This window comes from Galeopterus variegatus, unplaced genomic scaffold (genome assembly GCF_000696425.1).
Source record: "Galeopterus variegatus unplaced genomic scaffold, G_variegatus-3.0.2 Scaffold10561, whole genome shotgun sequence".
NCBI lineage: Eukaryota > Metazoa > Chordata > Mammalia > Dermoptera > Cynocephalidae > Galeopterus > Galeopterus variegatus.
The window spans coordinates 9,595-28,341 of record NW_007736672.1 but is presented as its reverse complement, the minus strand read 5'-3'; the positions used below and the strand labels follow the sequence as shown (position 1 = coordinate 28,341).

Here is an 18,747-nt window from a genome sequence, read left to right as displayed (position 1 = left end):
AAGCATCTGCTCTATGACAATATTGGGGGACCTGAACACACCTTTCAGCATTGGACAGATCATCTGGGCAACAAATGAACAGAGTAACCATTACTCTTTCAGAGGGAGAGAAGAAATCTAGGGTTAACAGTGGTGGGATGGGGCAGGGAGAGGGGGATAGGGAGAGACTGGACAAGGGGCATAAAGAATAAGTACAATTTGTAACAATATACATACTAGTAATGTTGATTTGATCAACATATGTCAACACTGAATCCCAAAAACATGTATAATCAATTATGATTCAGTAAAAAAGTGTCTTTTCTTGAAAGTAATTTTAAAAATTTTAATTTTAATTGACATGTAATAATGGTGCATATGAGGGTACTTCAAAAAGTTCATGGAAAGATTACTATTATCTTTTAATACTATTCTACCATGAACTTTTTGAAGTACCCTCGTATTTATGGGGTACAGAGTAACATTTCAATACATGTATGCACTGTGTGGTGATCAAATCATGCTAATTAGCATATCCATCAGCCAAACATTTATCATTTCTTTGTGATGAGAACATTTGAACTCCTCTCTCTAGCCCTTGAAAAATACACTATACATTAATATTGACAGACACCTAGCATTACTATAGAATACTAGAATTTATTCCTCCTATGTAGCTGTAATTCTGTGTTAACCAACCTTTTCTTGTCCCCTCACTCCCTATCCTTTCCAGCCTCTCGTAACCTCAATTCTACTCCCTACTTCTATGAGCTCACTTTTTTTAGCTCCCACATGTGAGTGGGAACATGTGGTGTTTATCTTTCTCTGCCTGACTGATTTTCAGGAAAGTAATTTTTGAGTGGGTGGATTTTCTGAAGTCTCTATTTGTCTTCTAATTTTTTTTCTTCTTTAAAGTTTACTGTCTCTCTTCTTCACTCTGCTTGTTTTCCTCTAACTTCTTAAGTTGGATCATTAGCTTATTTTTAATCAACCTTTTCTAGTACAAGCATTTAGGATCAGGAATTACATGGGGGCACCACTTAAGCTGCATCTCATAACTTCTGGTAGAGATATATTTTTATGTTTATTGTTTTTAGAAATATATTTTTAATCAAGCACCAAGTACTTAAAATACTCATCACTGTGTCTTGATTGGCCTATATATTTTTAAATGGTCAAATGTCTGGTTTTTTAAATGGTCAGATGTCTGTTTTTTTATTTTTTTTTTATTTTTTATTTTTTTTGTCTTTTTTGTCTTTTTCCGTGTCCGGCAACGGATCGCAACCCTCAGTGTTGCCCCCGTATCGGACCGGAGACCGGCAACGGGATTGCAACCCTCGGTGTTGCCCCCACACCTCGCTCAGCCAGTGAGCAGGAACCGGTCTGTATGTGGGATCCGAACCCTCGGGCGGGAGCGCCGCCGCGCTTCCCAAGTGGCGCACTATCCAGTGCGCCACCAGGCCGGCCCCAGATGTCTGGTTTTTTAAATTTATTTTATATTGTTTGCTAACTTGATTGCAACATATGCAAAACAGATGATTGGATAAAAATGATTCACTGGTATTTGCCGATATATGAGTAATGGTCAGTCTTCATAAATGTTCCCTGTGGTCTTAAAGAGAAAACCTATTGTGCAGGAATTTGGCTGCAGTGTGGTATCATTGTCACCTGTTGATTATGTGGTTCAAAGGCATGTCCCTGTAGAGATTATGTATGTTTGGTAGAGTGCTGGTAAGTTCCTTGAAAAGAATTTATTGTGGATAACATGGACATTCGGAGTGATATATGGATAACTGGTAACAACATGATACTAAACAACATACACCCAAATATGTTCTAAATCAATCAAAAATTTGATGCAATGTTGAAACCACTAAAGTACCTGAAAGAGGAGAAGGGTTTTCTCGTTGCTTAGCCAATGAAAAAAAGATTGATACAAGTGGATTCTTAAAATAGAGTCTCCATGTGAAAAAATCATAGGTAAAGCAAATAATACCTGGAAATGTTTGCAGCTGTCATAAACAAAAAGATAATCTGCTACATAGAGAGAGTATGTAAAAGTACTAAAACCATAATCTAGTAGAAAAGAGGGTAATAATAGGAACAGTTCAAAGAAAAAAATTTTCATGGCTCATTGAGGTGTGAGCAAAACTCACTTTCGCACACACAGGAAATATGGACATTGATGCCTTTCTCAGAGAGGGAGGGTCATGGCACGATATGAGTTTTAAATGCCTCAAATCCACATGTTTGAAAAGACAATGTGTGAGAGGAGCTGTGGTGAATAAAATATTCATTTCTGGACAGAAAGACCCTTGCTGTGCAGCACAGAGCTGAGGGCCTGAAGGACATGTGCTCTGAGGCACAGGCAGGTGCTTCTCCTGCCTGCTCGAGGCACAGCTGGAGGTCTGGTCTCCCAGAAGCAGAGAATCTGCCTCTCCTGGGCACAGACTTTCTCCAGGATGCACTGCCCCAGCAGGGCCTGGGCCTGGGGTCTCGCCATGGACAGACCCTCTGCAGGTGGAGAGATGTGGCAGTGGTTGTGGCAACCCAGGCTCGGCACCTCCTGTGATGAAGGAATTGAAGCAGGTTCCCAAACAATCTCTGCCAGATTTATCTCAGATGATCTCAGTGTGGACATCCTGTTCTTGAGATAAGGATAGAATGTGGCTAGGGCTGGAACACACTGAGTAATGTATAACTTGCTGACAGAAAGTGTCACACAAATGTCTTAAATAGCTGAAGCATGAAGATTTTTTGTTTAAAACTGCACATAGACATTTTAACTTTGTGATGTAGCTTGTAACCAATGACTGTAACTTCTACATCTAGCCCACTATGAGAATACAACAACTCCACTCTAAGGTTGTCCCCTCCCCTATGTAACCTTCCCATAAAATCTCGTTGCTTGTGAGACTCTGGAGCACTCCCCGCTCTGTGGGCTGGTGTTTCCATGGCTGATCTTCACATTTGAATCACAATCAACTTTACAAAAGTATTTTACCTCAACAGCTTGAATTTTTGTCCAGACCTGTAAATATGGAGAAGCAGGAGCCCCATCCCCCTTTCCCAGTCCTGCAGACCAGGGATGTTTCCTGATGTCAAGCATGTGTCCCCAGAGACTCAGTTTCTACAAACATATCTCATAGCGGGTCACAGCCATGCCAGAGCTGTCCAGGGGCACCCAGAGAAGTACATGGAGTGGACAAAGTGGGGGATGGGAATAGCCCACAGGGCCAGGCTGGGCAAGGCCTCCTACCCCTGGACAGTGTCCTCAGGATGTGCTCTTGGGAGGGACAGCTGGTGGGGCCCCAGTGTACTGTGTGGGCCCACTTCCCTCAGGGCTCACTGTCCCCATTACCCTCCCTGATGAGGGTCCACCTCCTCTTTCAACCTCCCTCTGCCCATCTAGCTCCTGTGTATCCTCAGACCCAGGTCCTTTACTATCCCCAGGCTTCTCTCTCTTGGCCCCGCATCCCATTCCATGGCCACCTCCCTGAACCAAGCCATTGAACCCATGCTGCCTCCCCAGAGCCCACCTCATAGATGTGGCCAGAGTCCTGGGTCCTCCTTGGGGAGGCCTGAGGGACAGAGTGAGGGCTCAGCCCCAGGAGGAGCCCTGCATGTTCTTCCATGGGTCACCTGCCTGGGTGGGGACATTGGGGTTCACCTCTCCTGAGGTCCCAGATTCTGTCCCTTCTCTGGATGAGCCCCCACTAGTTCTGTGGGTTGGGACCTAACCCTGTGCTCAGAGCAGGGACACTGAAGTGACCTGTGCTCCCTGGGGACGGTATGAAGGGAGAGGATGGAGCTCGCCAGGACAGCTGCGTGGTCAGAGGAGCTGTGGGCTGGGGCGTAGACAGAGGGCCAGCACCTATGGCCAGGACCACCAGGGGACATCTGCATAGACACTGGGCCTTCTATTCTAGGGAAGGTGCCTTCTGGAGTTGTGCATAGAGGTGTCCTCCTGTGCCCTGCCGTCCCTCATGGGGTCAGGGAGAGCATAATGGCAACATCCTTCCAATTGGGATCAGGGGTACATAGTTCCCAGAGCTTGTGGGGAGAGGGAGATCCCAGAGAGAACCCCTGGTCCTGAGGGAGTCCCTCATGGGGTCAGGGAGAGCATAATGGCAACATCCTTCCAATTGGGATCAGGGGTGCATAGTTCCCAGAGCTTGTGGGGAGAGGGAGATCCCAGAGAGAACCCCTGGTCCTGAGGGAGGTTGAGGGGGTGGACCAAGGCCCAACGTGGATATCCTGTGGACTCTCTCTCCAAGGATGTAAGCGTGTCCCAGAATCCTCTATAGCTTAGTGAAGTGAAGGCCATTCCCTTTAGCCTGGATGGTGGGAGGGATTCTGGCCCAGAAGAGTGAGTCCTGCAAGGGCTGGAGGAGGCATGGAGGGTAGCGGTGTCCAGGTCATTGGGGTTTGCCCCTAGAGTGATTCAGTCTGGGCTGTGTCCCCATGAGCACGTGCCCGGGTGCATCTTTCCAGGGTGATGGTGAAACCTCATTGGAGGAGACATGTTGTCCTTGCCAAGGTCAATCCCTCCTTGTGTCTCATCCCAGACTGTCCCTGTTCCTACAGAACACAGTGTCACCTTCACTATGGAGATGGTACAATGAGACTCTTAAAAGGTAGGATCTGGTGTTGAATGGGTTCTTACTTCAACAGTAATGACAATGTCAGTTCCCAGCATTGAGCATTTCATGCAAGTCCTGCAAGGACTTTCCACCTACATTCCATTGACTACTCACAACAGCTCTGTCAAGTAAGTGCACCCTAATCACCATATATAGAGAGATATTTTTATTGAAGCATAATTGATTATACATACTTTGGGGTACAGCATTGACTACTATCACCTGTGTACATGTTTTGACCAAATCAATATTATTAGCATATTCATTATCATAAATTGTAACTATTCTTTATGCCCATTACCTAGTCTCTCTCCAAAAAACAAGCATGAGCTTCATTTTTTTTTGGGGGGGGGTGTCTGCGGGCTGGTACAGGGATATGAACTTATGACCTTGGTGTTATAAGGCTGTGTTCTAACCACTGAGCACTTTGGCCAGCCCTCCAACCACATATTACAGGGGGAAAAAAAAATCAATTTAGGGTTTAATAACTGATAGGACAGAACTAGGATAACTCATATTTCACAGTCAGTCTGAGGGGGTCAATTTTGCTAAAACTGGGTTGGAGACCTCACACTGATAGTCCCCAGCCTCCCCCTTCATGACGGGGTCTACAGTGAGGCTGCTGTGATCCTGAGACAGCTTCGTCTTCTCCATGAGCCAGACTCTGGTCATTAAAGATCCATCAGATAGAGATTCCAGCATCATCTGTGAGTCAGATCAGGACCACGGGGTCCTTGTGTTCTGTGGCTGTGGTGCTGCTGGCTCGGATGGAGGGCTGTGACAGTGGCTCTGTGGACAAACAGAGGAAGTGACCAACTGAGAGTAAGCCTGGGGCCTGGGCCATGCTCCTCCCTCAGGGATCTCAGCCAGCTCTCAGGTTCCACAGTGAGCTGTGCAAAGGTGGCCCAGGGGATGGCCCCGATCCTGTGCAGAGGGCTAGTGTCTTTGTCCAGGTAACAATCTATAAGGAGAGGCTGCACCTCCCCTCTGACCCCCCAAATCTCAGGGTGACCCCTCACTGGTCTCCTGGACATCTCTGTAGTATCTGTTCTAGGAACCTCTTCTCAGCCTATCTGTCCAGCATCCTCATCATCAGGTGAAATTTTTCTCCCTTTGACTTTTCTGTGACCCTTTCCTAGAGCTTACTGTGACTTTATAAAAATCAGATACCCTGTTCCTCCTATAAACTTCTGGGTATGTTGGGGATGGCAGGCATGCCAGCCCTGTCCATCTCTGGACTGGGGCAGACTGACATGAAATAATGAAGGCATTTATTTTTTGATAAATAATTTATTAGCCCATGCAGATGTTTCAACCCTGTCTTCATGAATGTAGGACATGATGAGACTCCGAGCAAAAGGATTTTTCAATCTAAGAAGATTTTTACTCCCTGATCTGCAGATTGAATATCATGAGAGAAGTGATCACAGTTTTATTAAAACCTGGCATTCTTAGGGATACAAGAAAATTACCTCAACACAATAAAGGACATACATGAATAGACCACAGCTAATGTCATACTCAAGATGAAACCTGGGGACATGTGGGTGCTCAGTCCCTTCCAGCTACACAGTCCTACATTGCCAGCCAAGGTGGGTTTTCTCTGAGGCTTTGCTTTTCAAGGATATCCTAGGGTGGGTCATGATGGGAACTGGGTGTTTGAGCAGAACTGACACAGGGTGACCAGGAGCAAGTACGGAGGTCACTGGAGTACTCAGTCTGCAGGGCCCTGAGATGGGGAAGTTCCCCCAGGTGACACTACTGACTTGAGCCAGTGACCCAATAATGGGTGGAGCAGACCTAAGGAATAATCTAGAAAGAGTGAGGGGACAGGCAGGATTTGCTGGCTTTTGAGCAGCACCATATTCTCTGTCCTTGGTCTCTAATGTCCCTCTTCTGACTGCAGAGAGCAAGTGAGGACCATGTGGGTTCTTTCCTGAAATACACGTGGACATTTGCAAAAGCAGAAAAACTGATTAGTGGAAAGGGGGGAAGATGAGCTGCCTGAAAATCTGTCCTCATGGACCATGTGTGTTGGGCAGATATGACACAGGGATATGAGGAGCAGCTGAATTTCTTCCATATGTGAAAATTATTGTTAATACCTGAGGGTCTGAGACCAATTGCTGGAAGGATATTTCTCCAGAAATAGCAAGAGTTCTGAGGCATGGGTCTCAGTGCCTTGGAGGAACAAGGGACCTATATGGCCAAAGATTTTAAGTCTGTATCCAGACTCAAGTCCCTGATGGGTTTATGGGTCATTCACGCATTCACTACTCATTGCTTCTCTCTTTCATCTAAGAGCAATTGAGAGTTTGTCACTCGCTGGGTCCTGTGCTGGTGCAGGGTGTGGAAGGGGGAGTGAGAAAGCACAGCCCTTTTTAAAAATCCTCCTTTGAGAGTGACACCAACACATCAGGAAACAGATGATTTCAGGTCCAGTGAGGGAAGGTGTGGGTCAGTTGTCTGAATGGGAGGCCTGGACATTCCCAGCACTGACTCTGATTGTTGCAGGCAGGCAACTTGGTTCTAGAATAAACACTGATTAATTCTCCATTTGCTCTCACTCCTCTGAGCTATGGAAGCCTAAGAAGAAAGAATTTGAACAATGGATGACCTTGGGGTCCATGGACACCTGATAAGACACCACCTATAGGTAGGAGAGGACAGGGCTATGGCTACAGACCTCGTGAGACTGATCTACCTCTTGTCTTTGTGTGACCCTGGTTCAGTGATTGTATCTCCCCGTTCCTCAGTTTCCCCTCAATAATGTAGGACAAATGATATCTGACTGTTAGGTTGTCTGTGAATTAAACTTAAAATATTCACAGCACCAGACCTAAAGCTTGGCATAGAGAGGTGCCCAAATAAACAGCATCTATTATTACTTGCCTCTGTTCCAGAGGGACCCTGGGCATGATCTCTGTCAGACAAGAAGCTGCCGGGGGCATCTTCTCTCTGTTCCTCCCCATGGGAGCACTGACATCCCTAAGCCATCTCCTTAGTCTTTCATGAAGTGGGCTAATGGCTTGAGAAATTTGTTCAGTGAACGCCCCATGCTGAGTCTCAGGTAAATGAGTGGGCTCTGTCCTGCCTGGGTATGGTTCTTGGAGCTGATCCCTGGCTGGTGACCAACTCCAGGAGTTCTGCAGGGTCTTTCCCAGGGTCATGTCCATGGGGGCCCAGGGTGGCTGGCCTCAAACTGATCTCCCCATCAGAATGTCCTTTTCTCTGCAGTGAACGTCTGCAGAGTCTGGATTTAAGACAAGAATTCTGATCTTTTGATGTTTGTTTACATAGTGTCTTTCCTACACTAAATGCTCAAACCCCAGCACGAGGGCATATGCAGAGAGGGATATAGGCACAGTTCAGAACCTGTAGTAAATTTGACCCCACCCCCACATGAAGAAGTCATAGAGGAATCACTCACGGTATACACGGAACTGCCCAGATACTTGGTCAGTTTTGAAATTTCCATACATGATTTGTAATGTGTAGAATCCTGTGTTCTCCAGGGTGACGTTCTAGAACAGCAGAGATCCACTGAAGAATCATGTCTCTCGACCACTGTTTGCAGGCCCTGTGATATTTACCTGAGTTCCTGTTACATATGACACAATACGTTGGTTTTTGAGCACTGCTTGCCCTTTGTACCAGTGATAGGCTAGAAGATTCTCTGGCAGATTGTGGACAACTAGAAGAATATCCTTCCCTTTGGCAGCATCGAATGGCACATAGTGAGCTGGGCAGTGGTGGGCAGGTTGCAGAAGGTTACAAGTGAGGGTAGGAGGGAAGAGAAAGATAAATCAACCAATCGGGACCTGGGTACTGGGTTTGGAAAGATGGGGCACTGGGTCCTGAGCAGGTCTCTTTATCCCTCAGCTTTGGGGTGTGTGTGTGTGTGTGTGTGAGAGAGAGAGAGAGAGAGAGAGAGAGAGTATGTGTGTGTCTATGTGGGGCTGGGTCAGGGTCAGCAGCGTGACCTCCATTCCTTCAGAGCCTCTGAACTTGTCGTTCCCTCTGTTATGTGTGTGTCTATGTGGGGCTGGGTCAGGGTCAGCAGCGTGACCTCCATTCCTTCAGAGCCTCTGAACTTGTCATTCCCTCTGTTTGGAATACTCTTCCCCAGTGTCTGCAGGGATCACCCCTCACGGCCCTCAGACCCCTGCTCACATTCAGGGCATCCTTGGGAGATGCCTTCCCTGACTACCTCCTCTAGAGACCCTGGGTCCTCACATTCTGACCCTTCTCTGCCCTGTTCCCTCCATGGCTCTTGTCAACACCTGACCTCACCTTCTAGATCTCTTTGTCTTCCTCCCCACTACAGGGTGAGCTCCGTGAGGGCAGGGCCTTGTGTGATCTTTGTTCCAGTACCTGGAACAGACTGCAGATAGCTGTGGATGAACTGATGAGTGTTCCCAGGACCCTCCTTGTCCTGGCTTTTAATTGTCAGTTTGTGAGGTTTGTGGGTAAGGGCAATATTTAGTGCCGTGGTTGTTTTTATTGGGACAGCCACCCTGCCATAGATTATTTTTCTTATCATTTTTCAAAATGTAGTGGCCAGTGAGGATTACGATAGAAAACAGAACAACTGAGATTTTTCCTTCCTTTTCTAATTCCAGTTCACTGAATCTTTCCTGTTGCTGAGCCTCCTCTGTCTCTTTGCTGTCCTTTCCCTTCAGGTTCCAAAAGGAAACTCCCTGTCCCCTCTCAGAACCCTGTCCTCCCCAGCAGACCACAGCAAGTCTCTGTGCTCCTATCCTCCTGCCCACTTTCAGGTAATCATCCATCCTCACCTATAAGCAGGAGCCCCTGCCAGGGGATGCTCCCTGTGTGGGAAGGCGCTGAGGGGAACCCCATGGCCTCTGCTGCCTGCCCTGTCCTCCCTCTGTGGAGAAGAGCTTTGGCTCCAGAAATGCTCATAGCACTGCAGCTGGGACGTGTCAGCTCTGCTGTCCTTCTTCCCTCTGTGCTGAGCCTCCTCTCAGGGCAGGAGCACTGTCCAGGGTCACATGGGGGTGGGGTCCCTGTCCAGGAGGTCTCCCTGTCCACTTCTCTCTTTTTCCTGCCTCTTGTGTTCCTTCTTCCCCTTTTCCCATCTGTGTACATTTGGGTTCCTTAGGAACTGCTGAGAACATTTGCGTTCTTCAACTATGACTCTCCCTCCACCTGCCCATACACGCACAGACACACACACACACACACACACACACACACATCCACACACACACATAGACAGAAACACACATGCAGAAACACACATAGACACACAGACACACAATGTTGGCCAGGTGAGCACAGTCCTGGGCCCTCAGTTTCCTGCCATCCCCACAGCTACATGTTGGGGTGCACAGACAGCCTCGCCCACAGAACTCTCTCATCCATCTATTTTTCCTTTCAGAGTAGAAGCCAGGGGGCTATACCAGGAAATCTTGTCATAGGGATTTCACCCCCACTATGCATCAGAAACATCTAGGGAAATTTATAAAGAATGTGAGTGCCCAGGTAACTTGGGTGCCCAGCTAGGCTTAGACTCCACGACAGAAGCAGAGGCGGGAGATGGGGTAGCTTTTCCACCTCCCCGAGTACACCAAGCATATGAAGACCCTGTAAAAATGCAGATTTGCCTTGGCAGGTTTGGAGTGGACCAGAGACTCTGCATCTAACAAGCTCTCAGATGATGCTGATGGTACTGTCCTGGGAGCTCACAGTCAGAAGCAAGACTGATGGAGACTCTTGTCCCCTGAGAGGAAGAGCTGCCCACCCCATTACTGACCTCTGCTGTGTCTAGACCTTTCTTCTGTCAACACCAATGCAGACAGCCTCTAGGGTCTCTAAACCTGGGGGAATATGTCTCTTTGTGACACAGAAACCCAACTGGATGCCTGGCTCTCCCCAGTGTTCTCAAGTGTGTTGGGAAGGGTGGGTTTACTCTCAGCAGGAGGTGGCAGAGTTGACTCTGGGTCTAGAAAAAGGCAGCTGAGTAAAGACTGCTGAGGGATTTGCCTTCTTTCTCAGTGTCACCAGCCTGGCCTCTGATTGAGGGAAAGAGACCCAGGACAGGGTGTCTCAGAAGGAGCTGCAGGTAGGTCCTAGGTGTGAAGGGGGAGGGGTCCTGTGCATCCTGGGAAGAGAGGACTGTGGTGATGGGAGGTCTGGTGCTGTGGGCTCAAGGTGCTGGGAGAAGGTTTCAGGGAGACCCTTCGTCTTTTGTCTATTGGCTGAGCTGTGGCTCAGGGCTTATCCATGTTCTCCCTGACCATCCTGGGCAGCCTCTGTCTTCTTTATGGCTGACTCTCCTGTGGTCATCCTGCCTTTCCAATGGGTCGTGCCAGGCTGGATTGGGAGTTGCACAGGAACGAGGCCTTAGAAGGAGTGGGAGGGACAACGCAGACTTGTGGGAGGGAACCAGAAGTGTCTGTTGGAGCAAAGAATGGAAGTCAGGTTCCACCTCCACCTGTGCCAGGCTGGAGTGGGAGTTGCACAGGAACGAGGCCTTAGAAGGAGTGGGAGGGACAACGCAGACATGTGGGAGGGAACCAGAAGTGTCTGTTGGAGCAAAGAATGGAAGTCAGGTTCCACCTCCACCTCCTTAGCCAAAGCCAGGCTCATGTCTTAGGTGAATTAATTTCCTGAGTGTTGTCTGTGTGTCCCAATGTTACCCCCTGGAGGGCACGAGGAGACCTGCACCAAGGATACTGATCAGGTTCCAAATCGTGTGTGGCCCTGACCCCTGGGCATGGGTGGGCTCTGATCTCCAGGTTGCAGGGTCAGGTCAGCCGGGTCATGTTCACTGCGAATCTCCAGGCTGCTGACTCCATCCCAGGGCAGGGTGAGTCCAGGGAGAGGACAGGAGTTGCCCAGAGGACTCCTGGTTCAGTGTTGGGAGAACTGCCCATCAGGGAGATGTGCTGTGTCAGGAGGAGCCATTTGTTCTGGAGGTTTCAAAAGACTGGCCCAGGAAGGAGTCTCTCTCTCTCTCTCTTTTTAACTGCATTAAAAAAATGTATTATTTTACTTCTCCTATGCTGTATGCCCTTTCAAAGCACTCGTCACTTATAAAATGAAAGATTTCAAAATGCTAGGTAAACATTTGCTAATTATTATTATTATTTTTTAAAAGGATACTCCTTTAGAAGATATCTTTTCCTTGTACTTATAGTTGTCTGCAAACATCTCAAGTCAAAGTTTCTGGAAACTTCTCTGGAAAAAATTTGGAAACTGTTCTGAAATATCATAGTAGACAAGAGCTAAGTGCAGACATAAGCAGCTCCTTTTTATAAACAAACTTTTGACCTTCCATTTTATTCCACTGAACTTCTTGGAATGGGCCATGAAGATGACTCCATTTGCTATCTTGTAAAACATCACTTTTTTGAAGGTGTTTACACCAGTTATGGGGAAATTGAACCATAATCTTGCTGCCACTTTCAGGTCCATTATGAATTGAAATAGCACAGTCACCACTCAGAGAGGTCACCGATATGGCAGAGGCATTGCCGGTGCTCTCTATGGGCCCAAGTCCCACATCATTGCTTAAGCTTAGTACCTGCCAGAACAAAACCTTGGCTAGCTACTGAACTGCATGCACCTGATGCTGTGACATCTGAGACAGAAGAAAATCCTGTAGCTCTTGCTCCTGATGAGACAGTGTCATTATTCTTCCATCTCTGTGTATGATTTGGACTGGCTCAACTCCAATATTCAACTGCAGCTGAATGGGCCTGCATATTTGTTCATAACCATATGATGTGATTAAAACTTTCACACTACATTCATAAAGATCATTGATATTTGACCAGTGAACCTGTATCTGAGGATTCTCAATGTGACTTGCTATGCTGTCAATGGTTGCAGCAGCTCTACTCTTCAGAAAAATATGCTTTGCCTATTTAATTCCTTTTTCCCAGAAGCCCTTCACTGGACTGTAATGAATTAATTTCATTTTTGCCAAAAGCTTTAGGACCTGAAAGTCATATTCTCTTGTCGCCAAAATGTACACTTGCTGGATGAGGCATCATGATGGATCTCAAGGTCTCTGTATGAAACTTTCTAATCAGTCGATGAAAATTATGCTCCAGGACCTAAAGCTGGTCCTCCAGACCTTGATTCTCAGTAGCAGCTTTCTGGGATGGCACAAAGCAATAGACAATTGCAAGCTTGGAAAGGACTGAGATAATCTGGTATTTCACCACAATATGAGGGATCTTTGTTTTAGTTTGAACTGCTTCCCAAGATAGCTGTGCAAATATTTCGTTACGCAAGAAAACTTTTTGTGCTGCTTCTAATTTTTCTAACGTGTCTGCCACTGTGGAGAACCTGGTTTGGATTTGGGCAAAGGTCGTTTGAAGAGCTTAACTGTGCTAAGATCACCTATGTCTGGAGCCTGTTTTTGATTCAAAACATTGACATATGCAGAACCCCCCCCCCCAAATCACTAGGAATTTGGACATCAAGTGGACCGTAATCTTTGAATATCTCTTACCAAATCAATATCTGTATTCTTTATTACTTCAGATGTACCCTGATGGAGAAAGAGAGATCCTGGACTCCTGTAGCTCAGAAATCCAAGAATTTTATCTACAGCTTTTCTGTTAAGTACTGCTTTAATTTCAAAGGCTCAGAACTGAAGTGACTCGGTAGCTTGTTTTCTTGGTTTTCAGGAACTGATTTAGTCCGTCTTTCTGACCACTTCAATAGTGTGCTGCTGCAGCAAGTGACTTCCTTTTAGATACCAACTGCAATGTCTGAGGATTCTGTTCTGGAGGAAGTACGTTCTGAGAGACAGGATCATGAGTCATATATTTTTTATCTCTAGCAATAGTGAGAACACACATCTCTGTCAGGGCACTTCTCAAATTGTTCCTCACTGAGTCCCAGAGCCAAAAGGAAGGTTGAAATGTTGTTACCAAATCTTCCTCATCGTCCTGGTCTGCGCTGGATCCCGTGCCTGCCCAATCCTGTGCGTCGCCCTCGGCCCCGGTCAGGTTGCCGCCGCCTCCTCGGGTCCTGAACCTCGGCGGCTAAAGTCGTTCCGCTGGGCCAGACGCGCCGGGTCCTGAGACACCGACAGCGGCTGCAGGGAAGTCTCAGTGCCTGCTGGACCTGCTTGTCGCAGTCCGACTCGATGCTGATCTGCACAGCGCGCACCCCAGATACTCCGGCAGCGTCAGCGAGCGGAGGGAGACCCCTCGCAGGCCAAAAACAGTGGTGGGAAGAGGAGGTGCCTCCGTAGGGAGCCAGGACCAGGACGTCGGTGCCTATGAAGGCTCCCGGGAAACCAAACGCCCAGGGAGAAGTTTCTTATGGCCTTAGTGAGAGGACGCTGGCCTGGGATCCTGGTCTCCAGAACACCCTGTGTTTCCCTCCACCACAGCACTGAGGGTGAGGCCTCAAATCATTTATGTCCTGTCTTTCATCTACTCTAGACCTCCCCACAGGGCCCAGGAACTGGAGCATCTCCCACCTGGAGACTCAGCAGGGGATCTGTGGGTTCCTCTGTTAGGGGAGGGGAGGCCCGTGGCCCCTCAGTCCCTCGGAGGCTCCTGTCCTCCCTCAAGGCTAGGAGGGTAAAAGCCCTGTCCCTGGGACCCCATGGGCACTTGCTGGCCTTCTTCCTTGCTAATGCCGGTGCCCATGGGTCCACAGGGGACTGAGATGGAAGCACAAGCAGACACTGGGTTGTCCTGTCCTGTCCTGTCCTGTCCTGTCCTGCATGGGAAGTTCCCCTCATTCCCCAGAACTTTTTAGGCTGTTGGGGGGGGGGAGATCTGCAGGCACCATAGGCAGGTGTCCCCACAGACCTGGGACCCTCGGGGCTGGGGAGTCACCCCCTGATTTCCTTTGTGGGCAGTGTGGAGCTCAGCCCTTTCCTGTTGGACACTCCATCCAGGATGGAGAGTGTGGAGTTTGTGCCAGGTCAGTGTCTTTATGAGAAGAGGAAGGACACAGGTTGCCATTTCAGGCCCTCCTGGAGATGTGATGTCACTCACAAGTGAGAGATGGGGAAGGAGTGTCAGTGTTCTGGGAAGTAACCGGGTCTGACCTCTCACTGTTAGGAGGCTCCTGTCCTCCCTCAAGGCTAGGAGGGTAAAAGCCCTGTCCCTGGGACCCCATGGGCACTTGCTGGCCTTCTTCCTTGCTAATGCCGGTGCCCATGGGTCCACAGGGGACATGCTTTGAGGGCCTGGTGACACATGGAGGTATTGTGTTTCTATTTTTGGTTTCCCCTTCCAATTAATGACTGTTTATTGAGGATTTGTTTCATGTCAGGCACTGGGCAGGGTCCTGGGAATCGCACAGACAGCAGGGCTGACGTGGTCCCTGTGCTGTGGTTTTCCTGTAACAGGGAAATGGGTACTGACTGAACATTGTGGAACTGAGTTAATGATCATGGAAAGAAGGGCTGTGAAGGGACAGTGTCTGGAGTGTCCAGAGCCTGTGATGGGCTGAGCTGGTCTAGGGATTGCAGGGAGCTCCCCTGAAAAGTGCTCTTTTGACTGAGACCTGAAGCTGAGTGGACATTTACCCCAGGCAGGCCAAAGGGTGTGGAGGGCAGGAGCTGCCTGCAGAGGGAGCGGCCTTCAGGTGGGAGACATCTGGCTGGAGAAAGGAGAAGACAGAGCATTTGTGGGGGGCTTGGAGAGTGAGGAGGACTGTGGACTGAGCCGAGGCTGGTAAGGGTCGGACCCTGCTTGGCTGTGTGCCATGCTGAGGGGGGTCTGCAGCCCCCTGGAAGGCCTCAGGCTGGGGGTAGTTTTCCACCTAGTAGTGGGCAATGAGGAATATGTAGATGGTAGAGACAACATGTTTTTGTCAATGTCAATCTGTACATTTCCCATGGGTTAAGTTATGTTAATACTCCATTGTGTTACAGCTCTGTAAGACCCAAGCTCTGTAAGTCCCAAGCTCGGTTGCTCTAAGTGTAGAGTCCTCCCTGCTGCTCATGAGATGCCCAAACTCAGATTTTCAGGAATATGTGTTTCTTTGCTTATTCTAATAATTTTTGCCTTGCATGCCCCTGGGGACAAGGATGTCTGGGGCTGTGCGCTGAGTGGGGGTGGTCTGTGAGCAGAAGAGAGAGGTGCAGTAGGGGAGGTCAGTGTCAGGGGAGCAGAGAGAAAGGATGAAAAAGTCAACTTCACTTCTCGCTCCTTGGGCCTGGGGACAGGGGACCCAAGGACACACAGCACCACACCCCTCTCTCATCCCAGGGTCAGGTGAGGTAGGAGCTGCTGCCCCTTCTGCTCACCAGCACCTGGTCTCACCTTGTGAGATGGCTTCACTCTCAGTCCCACACTGGGCTGCACCCCACAGAGCCTGTTTTCCTCCTCTTCTCCCTCCCCATTCCTGGGTTTTCTTTCCTGCAACTTCTCCCTGGGCCTCCACTGACTTCCTTGGTAAGTGGCCCCACCCGCATCCATTCCAGGCAGCTGCCCCTGTTGTCACTGCCCCCGCATAAGCTCTGGCCTCACCAGCCTCTGACATGTGTTCCGAACCCTGGTGCCTGTGAGGGAAAAAGGTAAGTAGAGATTGACACTGTCCAAGGTGCTGCACTCTCTGCACAGCTTGGGAGTGAGGGGCTCTGATGTGTCATCAGGAAAGAGGCCCCCACTAGGGAGCTGTGTCTCAGGGGTGCCCAGATCACAGGGTCTCCCTCTGCAGGGTGGGCTGGACCTGTGAACTACAGGCACCCAGCTCAGTGTTGTCCACCAGCTCCTCCAGCTCTGTGTTCTTCTCTGTAGCTGATCCTTTTGCGTTATCCCTGAGCCCGAGACAGAACCCTCCTTACAATGCCCAGATGGTCAGAGCCCTGTGTGGAGATCAAATGGGGGGTCCTGTGTCCTCACACAGAGTGTTCAGGAGACAGATTTCATTACCTTCCATTTCCTAACCCTATAACAAGAACTGAATAGTTGGCATTATTCCAGCTTCTCCACATTCTTGTTAACACTTGTTATTTGACTTTATTAAAAAAAATTATAGCAATAATAGTGGGTATTGTCCAACTAAATAAAAAACTGAGAGAGGCTCTCTTAAAGAATAATGAGTTCAGTCGGGAATGGGACGTTGCAATGGGAACTCATGTGTGATAGTAAACTCTGTGCGTATTCTGGGAGATAAAGGAAGACAAAGATTTTTAAAGAAAAATGGTGGAAGATCACATAATTGCTTTGGGATAATTATTCTTACCTACAGGGATCAATAACAAAAGTGATGCCACTCCAAGGTTAGACAGGCAGTTTCTTGGCAGATATCCTTGAAGAAATATTTTTCTGGTTGTGATGGCCTTTGTGCGCAGTTGTGGTTTTGCAGAGTCCTTTGCAATAGTTCTTGTTATCACCCTTTGTCCAGAGGAACACCCCCTTCATGGCTTTCCCTGCTCTATTTTTCAGAGTTTTTGATGCAAGTGATTCCACTTTGACTCTGACAGCTTTCACAGTGTGAAGTTGTACCTCATTGTGATTTTTTTAAAAAAGACTAACATTTTAATATGCAGCTTATAAAGTTTAAAATTCTGTGTACAAAATCTTGTGTGTATGGAGTTTATATATTCCCATTCTTACGGCTATGTCACCATACAGATTTGCTTAAATCTAGAATCCTACAAACACTTAGGTTCTTTTTATTTCGTATTAACTCTTGGCACCCATACACTAATACATTGGTTTTGAAATATGAATTACAAAGAGACAACACATAATTCATGAAGGCATTTTTTAATATAAGAAAATTAGATAAAATGGGCTAATGGATCAACATGTATTAATTCCATAGTTACCTAGTTCTGTTCAACTTCCTGCACTGCCTTCATATGGACGCACGTAAAACTAGCAGATTATCAATTTTTAAAATAAAACTGAAATACTACAGTCTGATAATACTTTGACATTAGGACTGTAACTAACAGCCTTCGCCTGCTGATTATTTCTGCTTTAGCAGAAACCTTAATTAAAATAAAACTCACAAAAATGTTAATATTGTAATTTCTAAGTTTATAAAATTTGCATCAGATGGGACACTTATGATTTAAAAAACAAAACAAAAATGTGTTTGACCCTTAAGAATATATTCTCTGTTCTGAGATTGGCAGAGGGGGAAATCTAAGACAAACCAGGTCTCTGCTAAGGAAGCACTTGCACACTCTCAAACTGTTTAAATAAAGACACCTGAGGGTTTTATAAGACATGTAAGGTAAGTTATGCTATTCACCTTTAAAAATCTTTTTAAAAGTAACAAACTGAGAGTATCAGCAACTTCCACCTCCCCCAAGTAGCTAAAGTCCAAGAAAAATAAAGTGCCAATGTCTGAAGCATTGTTCATTGTTTCAGAGGCACTAACCCAATTGTTGGTTAAGGGTTAAATATGAAAATAGGCCAGATCTGATTTAAATAATAAATAGAAGGTAGGTATTCCACTATATGTAATTTCTGCCTAGATGGAATTTGGACCAGAAAACTGCTTACTTCCCCATTTATTGCTTTAAAGTCTGTGCACATATTTAAAATTCTGACACAGAACAATTCGATTTCTAAGACAGAAAAGCGTGGTATTTGTGCCACTTTGAAGCTGAAAACAGAAGGTACACTCTTGATTACTGGGAGGAGAGCTGCTGAGACTCTCTTCTCCACAAAACTCATACATTCACAAGAGACCTCACTTTCACTTTCATGAAAACAACCCCCATCTGGTATTACTGGCAGCTCAAGAACACTAAGGCTTAATGTCTGAAGAAGTACATTTAAGTTGACTAATCTGCTGACGTCATGGGTGGAGGGCATGTTGGGTTCTTCTTTAACTATTCTAGTAGCCAGCAAAAAAAACAACAGACTCCAATGCAAGACAAATGTTTAGGTTTCACCTTCATAAGAGCCAAAAAGCTCTCCTAAATATTGACAGAAAAAAAAAAAATTGAGAGCAATATCCAAAAAAGTTGATTAAGCTCGTTAAGTCTTCTACTTCGGCCTTGCCCAGTCTTGGACACTGTTATCGTTCTCCCGGGTGGCCTCGATCAAACTCAGCCCTTATTCTAGAGGTTGGAATCTCTGTTCTTGTTCCAGCGACAGGTTCAACAATCCGAGCAACTGGACCCCTTCACGACCTGCCAAGTACTCTGCCCCCAAAT

At 47.2% G+C, this 18,747-nt stretch overlaps 2 pseudogenes; both read right to left on the bottom strand.

Annotated features, from left to right (window-relative positions):
* Positions 1–5,147: 5,147 nt before the first annotated feature.
* On the bottom strand, positions 5,148–10,931 carry LOC103610080 (annotated as a pseudogene).
* Positions 10,932–11,856: 925 nt separating this feature from the next.
* Positions 11,857–13,812, bottom strand: LOC103610079 (annotated as a pseudogene).
* Between the last annotated feature and the right edge of the window lie 4,935 nt (positions 13,813–18,747).